We start from the raw sequence: 12,176 nt of genomic DNA, 5'->3' as shown, positions 1-12,176 counted from the left end.
AGTGTATGTTGTTTGCTCTGACTTGAGGGAGGAGCTCAGGATCGAGGGTTGTTTATTCAATGTCACATTCACTTCAGACGCTGTGACACAATTGGCTGTCTATTTTAGGGCCCATGATAATGACCTAGGCAGACAGAGTGTGACTCTGACCTTAACGCTGAGCAGCACAAGGCAGTCCTGAGTGTGTGTGTGTGTGTGTGTGTGTGTGTGTGTGTGTGTGTGTGTGTGTGTGTGTGTGTGTGTGAGGGGGGCCTAGCCTGTGTGGGCGCATGCAATGGCAGCTCTAATTTTGGAATTCCCCAAATGATCGCCATCTCCGCTTAGTCTGCTGTTTCAACTTACTCCCTTCCTCCGATATGCTTTTGTTTCTCTTCCTGCTCTGCCCTTCTTAGTCTCTCTCTCTCTCTCTCTCTCTCTGTTTTCTCGCTCACTTCATTTAGTTTTTATCTGCGGTATATCTAGCTCTACCCCTCCCCTTCCCTCCCTCTTAACTCAATGACCATCTCCCTGGGTGATTGCTTCAGATGGCACCCTCATTATGATGAGATAGTCTTAGAGAGGGTGCTTATCTAATGATGACACAAAGGGAGGCAGACTAAGCTACAGGCTGTAAAAGTGGGACGGGTGGGGGGGTGGTGGGGGGTGGGTCGGGTCTGAACAATGTTCCACAAACATCCTATCACTCAGCCTTGCTAGCATGATGTTTCAATGTTTCTACATGCGTTTATAAACTGATGGTGCATCAAGCGGTGTTGAAATCTGGCTCCACAGCGACGGAAAAGCTCATCTAGTTGATTCATGCCTTGTCATTCCTAAGTATTATTAATGTTGACATTTGTTGCCCTGTGGGAATTCGGCTTTGAGCTCCGGCGAAATTGAAGAAAACCAAATAATGAACTGCACTAATATTTTGTTTCATTATCAGATCATACTCAGGCTCCAGATTTGGAGCAGAACCACAACATTTTGTTAGTGTGGATGGAGCAACGTGATAATTTGTGAGCAGGATTGTGATAACATTGTGTCAGGAGCTCTTTGGCGAATTCCCCCCGCGCTGTAGACTCAACACAACCGAATGAACCGGACGCTGAAATATATATACGAGGGGGGGGGGGGACAGCCGAGAGCCGAGAGGGAACAAAAAGATTTCAAATTTACGTGGGACATTAATGTGAATGAACACTCAGGGCTAAGTGAGTCTTATGATTAATGTAAAGTCTTTTTCAGGGAGCATGCCTCTTCTGAAGGGAACATTCAAAGACGGTGAGGTGAACAGGCCCGTTCCACTCTTAAAGGCACACACCGTCTCGCGGCGCTGAAAGGCCCAGACGCTACAAGTGCTGACCTCATCGAGCCATTTTCCACCCGATTTCTCCTCTTCTTTCAATTTTTTACATTTCCAGGGCAAGGTTAGACAAAAATGAGCCCTTTGAAGATCGAGCTCAAAGGCACTTGAATAATCTGACTAAGAGTGAGCGTCCAGCTATGAATTTTATATCCACTCAGGGAGAGCAAATCTTCCGAGTGTTAACTTCCCTCTGTCATCTAAATTAACTATTCCTTCAGGCTGGCTGACCGGGGCCCCGGCATCACTGATGTGGCATGATGATAAGTTGGCCCTTCTAGGCTTCTGTTTAGGCGGACAACTGAGACTGAGCCGGATTTATAAAGAGATGATCACTTTATGTGTTGTTTGTGTTCAGGCCATTTAAATGTCTAATGATTCAAGGCCTTTTTCTGAACTGCTGGAAATGTGTAATCCAATTAACCATGTCCAGTTTTAACTACATTTCCTTCTGTGAAAGCATCTTTTAAATGCTGTTCAAGATGGAAATCATCTACAGAAACAAGTTGAGCGCATTAGAAACCCAGACAGAATGAAAAGCACAACACACTCCTGTTGTAGTCATTTGTACTGCTGTCTGCTTTCTGTGTATTTACATCTGTCATGTCACAGTTCACTCTAATACAAACGATGCCAGCCTGGTTTCTCAGACACTCTAACCCTACTAGAAAACAAGGACACAGTGCCAGCTTGTTTATTTTAATCTGAAAGCCTCTCACTCACTCTATCGCCGCTTCTCCTCCCTCTCTCTCTCTCTCTCTCTCATTTCATCCCTGCATTCTGACATTAATCCAAATCTGGATTTCCAGATATTAAAAGGCTGACGGTCATGGCGTGTTTTGGAAAGAGGAAACTGGGGAATTGGGTCTTCCTGTGAGTCTCGATGGAGATGAAAACACAAGGGGGATAAAGCAGCGACAGGGCGAGGAACAAAGAAACTCCCATTCTGCTGTTAATGATTTGGTGGAACAAACCGGTTCAGCGTTCGCGGTCCAGAATACCAAAAGAAACTGGTCATTGCATGAAGGAATGTTGCTTTTTTTTTCTTTTTTTAAATAAAGTGGTCGGCTCCAGAGTTTGCCTTTTGTATGATTTAAGGCTCTCTTTGTGGGTGTGGAAGCATTGGCCACAGAGAGACTAGAGGGAGAACAAAAGATCTACAGCTGCTGAAGTCATAAGAGAAACCAGGTGCCAAAAGTTGATGTTGGGAAATATCTACAGTACAAATGTATCAGCCAAGAGCAGCTTACAGGGGAAATAACTGACCTGCAAGACAGGCTCCTGTTCCAATACCACACATACATCACCACTGCTAGCATATTAACATGCATGTTTATATGCACACGCCTACATATAACCAAATGCACAGATTTCACAAGGACATTCGGGGTGGAGCTGGGAGACCGCTCCCGTGGGTGACCCCGATGGGAAGCATGGAAGATGTGTGAAAGATGCAGAGCTGCCCGGTCGAGACCAACACCAGCTCAGGCTAGAGTGCGATGCGGTGGTCTATATTTATTCTCAGGTCGGCTAAATGAGGTCACTCAGGTGGTCCTGCTGAATACATTCCCCATCTCCATCATGAATCATCTGCTGCTTATTATTCCTGTCCAGCCCAGGGGGGGCTCGCTTTCATACAGCACGATGGGCTGTGTGTGTGTGTGTGTGTGTGCACGCAGCATGTGCTCCCCTGTCTATGCGAGCGCGTGCGAGCTCTCATGCACGACATCTGCCCAAAGCGCCAAAGAAGAGGATAGACACAGCCCGTGTGACAGACAGAGAGCAGGTTGTTTAATGAGAAAGTGGATGAGAGGTGACATTCATTGGCTACCTTTCACACATCACCCCCCCCCCACACACACACACACACACACACACACACATTCTCCACAGCATTCAGACTTCCACTTAGACGAGTCGAGCAGGCACCGGGTAGTCACAGTAACCACAGGCAATAATGTCTACATTTCCACAAAAATATAAAAAGCTAAATACATAAACAGGCACAAGCACGATCTGATCATTCACACTTAGCATCAAGGAAAAACAGCAGCACACAGAGCTGTTTCATCCATTTGAGGCAAAGCAGGGAGCTAAACACAGCCGTGTCAGGCTGCGTCTGTGTCTGTATCAAACAGAGCGGCAAAACTGTATTGGCTATTTCTCATACCTGAGATATTCCATCTCCATTTTTGTTTACATTTGTGAACCAAACTCAAAGTGGGGGAGAAGGAAAAGAGAGCCTATTTGCACAAATATTTCACTCCTGAATGAGCACAGAGAGGGTTAGATTAGGTTTATGGGCCTGATTCCAGAGATAACCCTCCCCAGCAGATCTGGCTTGCATGCAAGCATGCACGTGTATACACACACACACACACACACACACACACACACACACACACACACACACACACAGTGAGGTTGGCAGACTGGAATAATACTGGGGGATCTAGATGTTTGCACTTTGAACCTTTTCTAATCCAGAGTATTAGGACATGGCTAAAGCCTGATTATGGCAGAATGAAATGGATCTAAATAGATGTCCCAGCCCATCAGCCTCTCGTTTCTTTGTCCTCGAAATAAAAATGGAAATCAGCAATCAACCTCCAACCCCCTCACCCGCTGTCTCTCCCACATAGCCTCCTGTATGGGGTTGGCTTCAGCGAAGAAAATTCATTCAGACTATCATATCATCTCGGATGAATTAGGCTGCGCTCAGCTCGGCCAATGTTTTCTTCTCCTGTTTCTTTTGAATAATAAAAACTGGCAGACAATATAAAAGAGTCATAAATATGACATTAGAGCTGGATTTTCAAAATCCAATATTGAATGTAGGTTAGTATGAATGTGGTTTTGAGTAATGTGCAAAGACACAGCTGATTTTCTCATCTTCATGTTCGACAACAGTGCTCTTTTCCATTTCGCTTTTTGGAAGAGCATCACCTTGTAGCAGCTCTAATATCACTACGTGCTGCCTGTTCCCGGGAGCCGCTTTGTGCGTGTATGCCAAGCAGGTAGCAGCATTAGTGTCAGGGTTTAAGGTGGTTAGCGGCCCACTGCACACAACTGTTGCTCAGCTCACTGCTTCAGTATACAGCCAGAGGGGGAGCTCCTCCCCTGCGCCCTGATTACACTCTCTCTCATGCACACACACTAACAGACACGCAAGCAAAAAAGCATGCACGGCTGCACACACACTAATATGACCACACTTGAAAAGGTTGCGAAAAAATATATATACAGACATGTAAGCATTTGGGCCAACAGCAGCGAAACACACACTGAAGCACACACTGTGATGTGCGTGCACACACACATACATATTCACACACGCAAACACACACTGGCTGCCTGTGTAGCCAGAAGATCAGCCAGGACTTAAGAGCTCCTTAGGCACCAAAATTACAGGGTACCTCTAAATCCTTCCAGCAGAGAGCACTATGGGATAGCATGGGGTGGGGGGGAGGGGGAGGAGGAGTGGTGTTGCTATGGGTGGGTGAGGGAGGGAGGTGAAGTGGAGAGGTGTGTGTGTGTGTAGGGGTGAGGTGTTTAGAGAGGGGTTGGAGAGAGCAGTGCAGGGTGAGGGAGGGCAGGAGAGGAAGCAGGAGATTCCTTTTCTTTTTGAAGAGGGGAGAGTGTGCGAGCTGGGGAGGAGTGCGACTTGATCTGTCTGAAGTGTAGTTGCATGCAAGTGTGTTTGAGTTTGTGTATTTGTCTGTGTGTTGCACTGGATGGGGGGATGACTGTGCGTGCATGCATATGTCAGTGAGGGAATATGGAGGGAGGTGATGAAGTGAGGAGTTGAGAGAAGGAGGAGGAGAGCTCAGTTTTGGAGAGAAGAAGAAGTGGGAGGTGATCTCTCTCTGTGAAGCAGAGGAAGCATAGTGTGTGTGTGTGTGTGTGTGTGTGTGTGTGTGTGTCTGCCAGCTTGCTTCTGCCTCACTAACACTCACTATTTCTTTTGCACGCTCCCTGGAGTGTCTCAATGTAAGTGTGTTTTGGCCTCTGCGCAGCTGAGCATCTCTTTGTACAGTTGTGTGTGTCTGTGTGTATAATGTAAGTGTGTGCATTCTTGGGCAGATATGTGCATGATCATTCATTTGTATTTCTGCATGTAGGTGTTTAAATGTTTGGGACTAGACTATTCCTTTGTGGTTGTGGTGTTTTTCTTACAAGTATGTGTGTGTGTGTGTGTGTGTGTGTGTGTGTGTGTGTGTGTGTGTGTGTGTGTGTGTGTGTGTGTGTGTGGTCCTTGCACATCAGTCAGTCCCAGATTACGGAGCCAAAGGTTGGGCATTATGGTCTTCCGTGTCCGGCACCACTGGGCTTGTGCTTTCAGAACTACTTATGACAGCTTTTAACCTCTGCAGAGGACCTGTCAGCGCCTCCCAAAGTGTCTGCGTGTGTGTCCCAAAGTGTGTCTGTTCAGAATCACAGCCTGCAGACATAGAGAGCTTCTGCATCATTTCGCCGCAGGTGTCTTTTGTGTCACCTCTCCAGTGAATCCAGCAGGGCAGATTTTTTACACCGCTGCACTTTCCACTCTCCATTTCCCATCTCAGCACGCTGCGAAACCCCCAGCTCCTGAACACAGCACAAAACTTCCCATAATGTCCACACACACACACACACACACACACAGAACGTATATTGCCCTATATGTGCCATCAAAAGGAGACACCAAAAGATTGGCCAAATTTCCCTTTCACACAAGCACGCCAACACACAAACAACCAAGAGTACACACCGGGTGCAGGCCGTCTGTCGGATCAGGAGGAGATAAAGGACGCAGAATAACAGGCAGACCTTGGGGAGCGGAGCAAGTCATCTGTCTCAAACACGAACAGACTGAGCACACTCCAACATGACAGATGCAGACAGACTCATCTTAGAGCACATTGCATCCTCAACCTTTCTCCTGCACTCTTGCTTCCCCCCAAACCACCCCTTTCCACAAACACACACAAAAAGACACACACAAAAAACGATGAAGGGGAACTGTTCAAAACGTGAGCAAGCGCCTAAGCCAAACCCCCACATAATCTGACAGGTGTGCACTGAGGGAGTTCAGATCATAGAATTTTGTAAGCGGTCGATTGGCACAATAAAACAGAGTAACCTGAGGGAGGTAGACTTACAGGGTATAATACCATAAGCTGTTGCATATAGTATTAAAGTTATGAGAAGCAGCGACAGCAGCCGAGGCATCCAATAATAATTTCATAACCACACTGCCTGTAAAAATTCAAGCCTGCCTCGACTCTCCCCCTTTCAAATATGGAACATTTTTAGATATGAGCTATTTCAACTTTACCAGCTATTTCAGCGATAATGTATTCTGTTGTGTGGAGAAGTTGCCAGTAGCCCACACAACCCTCCCTAATGACAGAGTAGCTAATTGGCTGTAATGGCTCTTTTCACCGATATCATCGAGCTGCAGCCGCAGAAAACCTCAGCAGTTTTACACAAATCATGAGAAGAGTGGAAGTAGGGGAAAACAGCCCAGAGCAGAGGCCTGCAGTTACCCTTTTTTTTTTTTCCTAAAATGACCAGCAGTTGTATACTACTAAATAGCACATTAATGTAACCATAAAAGGAAAAATAGCAGTCCAGGCGATGGAGACTGTTATTTTTCTTTGTTTGGAGAACGTCACTTCTTATCCACTAGATGATTATTTAAAAAAAAAATAAAAAAAAAAACTGGCACAGCCCTGGTGGGCACACACATTAACACATAAATACACAGGACTAGCAGGTGAACAAACACACTCTGAGAGCTACACACACAGACCACACAAACAACACGCACAATAAAACCCTGCATACACACACACACACACACACACACACACACACACACACAAACATGCATCTAAACTCCGCTCGCAGACAGTGCATCATTTGACTAATAGCAGCTGAAATGTTGCGTGTTCAGAGAAATAAGCAGAAGGCAGAAGGGAAAATAGGTCAGAGAGAAAAGACCAGCATTTTCACCTTCCTATTGGATAGAGCTAAAGGTTAGAAGACAAGCAACACATACTGAAGCACACACACACACACACACACACCAAAAGCTAAAGGTTAATATTGTTCATGTGGGAGTTGCCGAGTTGCTGTTCATCTCATTCTAAACCAATGTGTGTGTGTGTGTGTGTGTGTGTGTGTGTGTGTGTGTGTGTGTGTGTGTGTGTGTGTGTGCGCTTAAGGCTTGTTTGTGTGCTCGTGTGTGCAGCTATCAATGAGTACACAGAGTTTCATTCCTACTAAAGTCAGAGGGGGGGTTCCACTTTAGTCTTTCATTAATACCATCATAAGCCCAGTGTTTCCCTTATCACAGGTATTAGCTGGCACGATGCCCATCCCTCTCAACCCAATGCCCACTAATCCACATCAACAATCAGTCCACATGACTTCCTCTCCTGCTCTTTTTCTTTTTTTTTCTTTTTCTTGTAGCGCTAGTTTTTTTTTGATCCTCCATTATTTGCCATTCTTCAGTTAGCTGACTGATCACTTCATGCTGCCACTTCAGATGAAAAGCTGCACACCTCAGCCTTATCCTTTGGCCTTGTCTGAGGTTAAGAGCATCCTGGGAAGTTATGCTCAAAGAAGTGGAGCACACTATCCAGTTTTCATTCTCCATTAACCATCATGGAGAGTTGGGCAATGTGCCAAGAGAAATGGTGGACAAAAGAGACAACTATGTGTTGACAATATAAAAAGTAATTGTCCTGAAAGAAGTGGCTGCATTATATATGTCCTCATATTTAAATAAATAAAGAGAAAACATGAGCATATTCAGTGTATGGGAACGAGGAAGAAGCACTACAACCATATTGTAACATGGCCTCCTTAATCATGATTCTACGGGAAATAAATTGATCTCCCAACTTTGGATTTATTCAGAATTTAAGGGATCGCTCAAAAGCCAATTTATTGTACAGTATTAATTCATTTCAATAAGATGAACTTTAAAAACAAATCATAGGTACAGTGTTCTAAGCACCTTTTAATTGTGGATAAAATACAGATTTAAAAACAGAAAAGTGAGAACTGGTCTTTTAAAAGTCCTCTGTATTAATCCTTGCTAATTGTGAATCCCAGACGTTATGTTCTGTTCACATGCTCTAACATCCCCATCAGTGGGTGGTATTGCTATCGTCAGGTTACACATGTGCAATCAGCTGACACGTGCTCACAGAGGGTCTCATGGTGAGCTTGTTACTCAGCAGGAGGCTCATTGCAGTTTTCGTTTTGCTTCATTTGCACTGATAATCACACGAGGTCGACCGTGGTTCAACTCGCTAAATCCCACCAGATGATAAAAGTGATCCTCTTCTGCGTCTTCTCTCTTGTGCTCGTCTACAAAGGTGATTTGGGACCCTGGACTCTGGAGAGGAGTCGCCTGCCTCGAGCCGAGAGTCCACCAGCCACAAATCAGCCCCTGCACTGGCTGATAAAAGGAGCGCTGGGATGGATCGGAATGTGGTGGGAGATAGTGGTGGCATGTCAAAGGCCAGAAGGCAACTTAAATCTACACTGACGAAAAAAGTTAACCACACACACACACACACACACACACACACACACACACACACACACACACACACACACACACACACACACACACACACACACACACACACACACACACACACACACACACACACACACACACACACACACACACACACACACACACACACACACACACACACACACCCGGAGGGAATCAGAGATTAAACCCTGGAACAAGTTAACCAACATGAACGCGTAGGACTACATTTCCTCTCAGAACTCGCTGCCTGTACTGGTGCCTGTAAAAAAAAAAGTCAAGTTTTCAGCGGCTCAGTATATTTCTGTGCACATTTATGTAAATGTATTTTGATGCCTGAGTGTGTGAGGCACATTTATGTTTGTGTGTGTGTGTGTGTGTGTGTGTGTGTGTGTGTGTGTGTGTGTGTGTGTGTGTGTGTGTGTGTGTGTGTGTGTGTGTGTGTGTGTGTGTGTGAGACGCTTCTACACTGTGTCCATTCATTCTCTGTGGAGAGGGTGGCATCATTTTCTCTGACCTTTTCAATCTGGCCTCCAGAAGAGAGTTATGACAACTGAGCCAGAGTTGTGTTCCTCAGCACAACAACACACATCAAAGATGGGAAACAAACAAATAAACAAACAATAACTCTTTACCGCAGGCTCAGCGCTGCCAATTGCAAATAGGCGATGCGAAATGAACTCGATGAGATATTCCAAGCAAAGGGGGGGGAACGGTGCAGTGATGCAACGTGCAAGGAAAGACAAGCTGAATGTTATGGCTCAGGTAAAAAAAAAAAAAAAAAAAAAGTGCCATCAGGGTAATGAGGCTGCCAGGGCGATGAACAGGTCAGAGAAACACACTGAGGGAAAGATTTAGAGCTGCGACTCACTATTTTCCCCCAAGTAGAGTATTTCTTTTGGATTCATGGATTTCTGTAGCCAATAACATGCCAGAAAACGGTGAAAAATGGCTACCACAATCACAAGGTCATGATTCACAAACGGTACTTTGTCCAGCCAGCAGTCCAAAACAAAAAGATGCTCAATTTACAATAATAAAAAAACAGTAAAGGCCAGCGTGTCCTCACAGTCGAGAGGCTATAGAGAGAGCGAATGTTTGGAGGGTTTTTTATGCTTGATGAATGACTGAAAGGAATAACGGACAGATCATTTCAGAGCAGCAGAGATTACAGTGCTGCAGTAAGGCAGTAAAGACAGAGAGAGATGTCAGAGACAGAGTGACAGATAGACAGACAGTGTACTTGTTATTAAAGAGAGAGTCGATGTCAGCCCATCTGTTGTCCGCAAAGGCAAAATCTGCAAGCGGCAGAACAAAGGCAGAGATAGAGCGAGAGAGAGAGAGGGAAAGAGGACAGTGCACATGTGTGTGGGCGTGCTGTGTCCCTGTGACTGTGTATGCGTGAGCCTGTGTTGCCTAAAAAACCCTGGGGGAATCTGCTGTACCTGCTATAACATGGAGGCGAGTGAGCAAAGCTGACTGCAGCCAACATGGGACCCAGAGCAATAGACCTGAGTCGGAGCGGTTCGATCACACACACAGACACAGAGATATAGACTAGGTGGCAGAGAGGGAGACAGACTTATAATAGAAAGAGGGTCGGATATAACTGATGTGTAAAGCGCCAGAGCTCCAAGCGCAGCTCCAAACCACAGCGAGGCTTCTCCAGCCTCAGAGGCCACGCAGACTGCAGGAACAGAATCGCACTCTTCCTCCCTTCCCCTGTTTATCGCCAAAACCCCAATCAGAGAGCAGAGCCAACCACAGAGGAAAATGCTGCTGATTACATCCTAATACACACAAAGCCGGCAGCTGACGCACATATACAAAAAACACACGCACACACACACACACACACACACACACACACACACACACACACACTGATTACATCCTCTCATGGTGCTCCTCGCTCCTCATCCCTGGTATTGGTTACACGGTAAAGCCTGCGTCGATCATGGATCAGTGTTTTTTGGCGTAGGGAGAGAAAGAGTTTTGGGAGCTTAACCTCTAGACTGAGAGCGGGGAGGAAACTGAGGCTCCTGGACCCCTGTGCCCCCCCAGCACAAATAAACAGCTACAACACAAAAATGTCTGGCAGACTCGAAACAATTTCCTGAAGGATCTGTCACTGTGCAGGAGGGATGGGGCGAGGAGGAAGAGAGGGGTTTTTTTTTTTTTAGATCTAAGAAGGGGGAGAAAATAGGTGGAATGGCAAGACGGAGAGAGGGAGAAAGATTGAGTTGCAGAAGAAAAAAGGAGAGAGGAACCGAAAGAGAGAGAGAGGGAGAAATTGGACCTGTGTGTTTGGAAGGTAAAAATTGTTCCCTAGCCGTCTACAAAATCATCATCTCACTGCGGCGGCCTCAATCCAAACACATCACGCTTTTATTTGAAGACATGCTTCTTTTTTTTTTCCCAAGCATCCATCAATCCATCCATCATGGTACGCTTTTGCACGAACATTGACAGCACACACATTGACACCCATGGGATGGCTGACTGGGAAATATCTTATGCTCAGAGAGGGTACAGTGAATTGAATGTGCATGTGCAACAAATGCACAATGGATTCAGCAGCTCCTACTATGCAAGCAAATGGCTGCAGATAGAAGCAGGATGGACGTTTGAGAGTGCATTGTGTTTTTGTGTGAGCATCTATTTGCATGCTAGTGAGAGCTTATGAGAGTATATATATTTGAATTTGCCTATGTGGCTTTGTGCTTTATTTGTGCCTGTGTGTTTGTACGCACACACACACACACACACACGCCTCTTGTGTGTTTGTCGGCTTCTGTTGCTGTGTTTGTGTGCTTGTGGTCGTGCTGGAATGGAACATGGACGTTTTGCCACCGAGCTGAATTCAGAGAAACGGGCTTGGTCCCGGCCTTGCAGAGCAGTATTTAGACTGTGTATTTATGCGTTGGACAACCACAGCAATCTCTATCACCGCCTCGTGATTCATGTTTGTTTGCTTTGCTCGGCGCTGATTCTTTTCCATCAAGAAGCTCCTTTTTCTCTCTCCCTCCACCCCAACCAACACCATTTTCGCAGAAATGTTTCACGCCATCCCCGGTCAGAGTTTCATCAGCCGCTCCTCATCGTAGCTGACCAAGCATTCAGTGGTTTCCATTGCAAGGATGCGACATTAAAACTAACAACCTCTATAATTACACATCCATATTTCTCTCCGATGAGTTTGTGTAAACAAGCCCCGGCTCCAGCTCGGGGAAGGCGGACTTCTTGGCAGGCCCGGGCTGAGGGGTGCCACTGAAT

General features: G+C 45.8%; 1 protein-coding gene across 1 annotated transcript in view; it reads right to left on the bottom strand.

The window, feature by feature from the left end:
- efnb1 (ephrin-B1) overlaps window positions 1-12,176 on the bottom strand; it is a 60,268-nt gene that overhangs the window by 13,772 nt on the left and 34,320 nt on the right. The window lies entirely within an intron of this gene.

Source organism: Labrus bergylta, chromosome 9 (genome assembly GCF_963930695.1).
Source record: "Labrus bergylta chromosome 9, fLabBer1.1, whole genome shotgun sequence".
NCBI lineage: Eukaryota > Metazoa > Chordata > Actinopteri > Labriformes > Labridae > Labrus > Labrus bergylta.
Note: the sequence above shows the minus strand (reverse complement) of the source record. Positions and strands in the feature narration are given on the sequence as shown.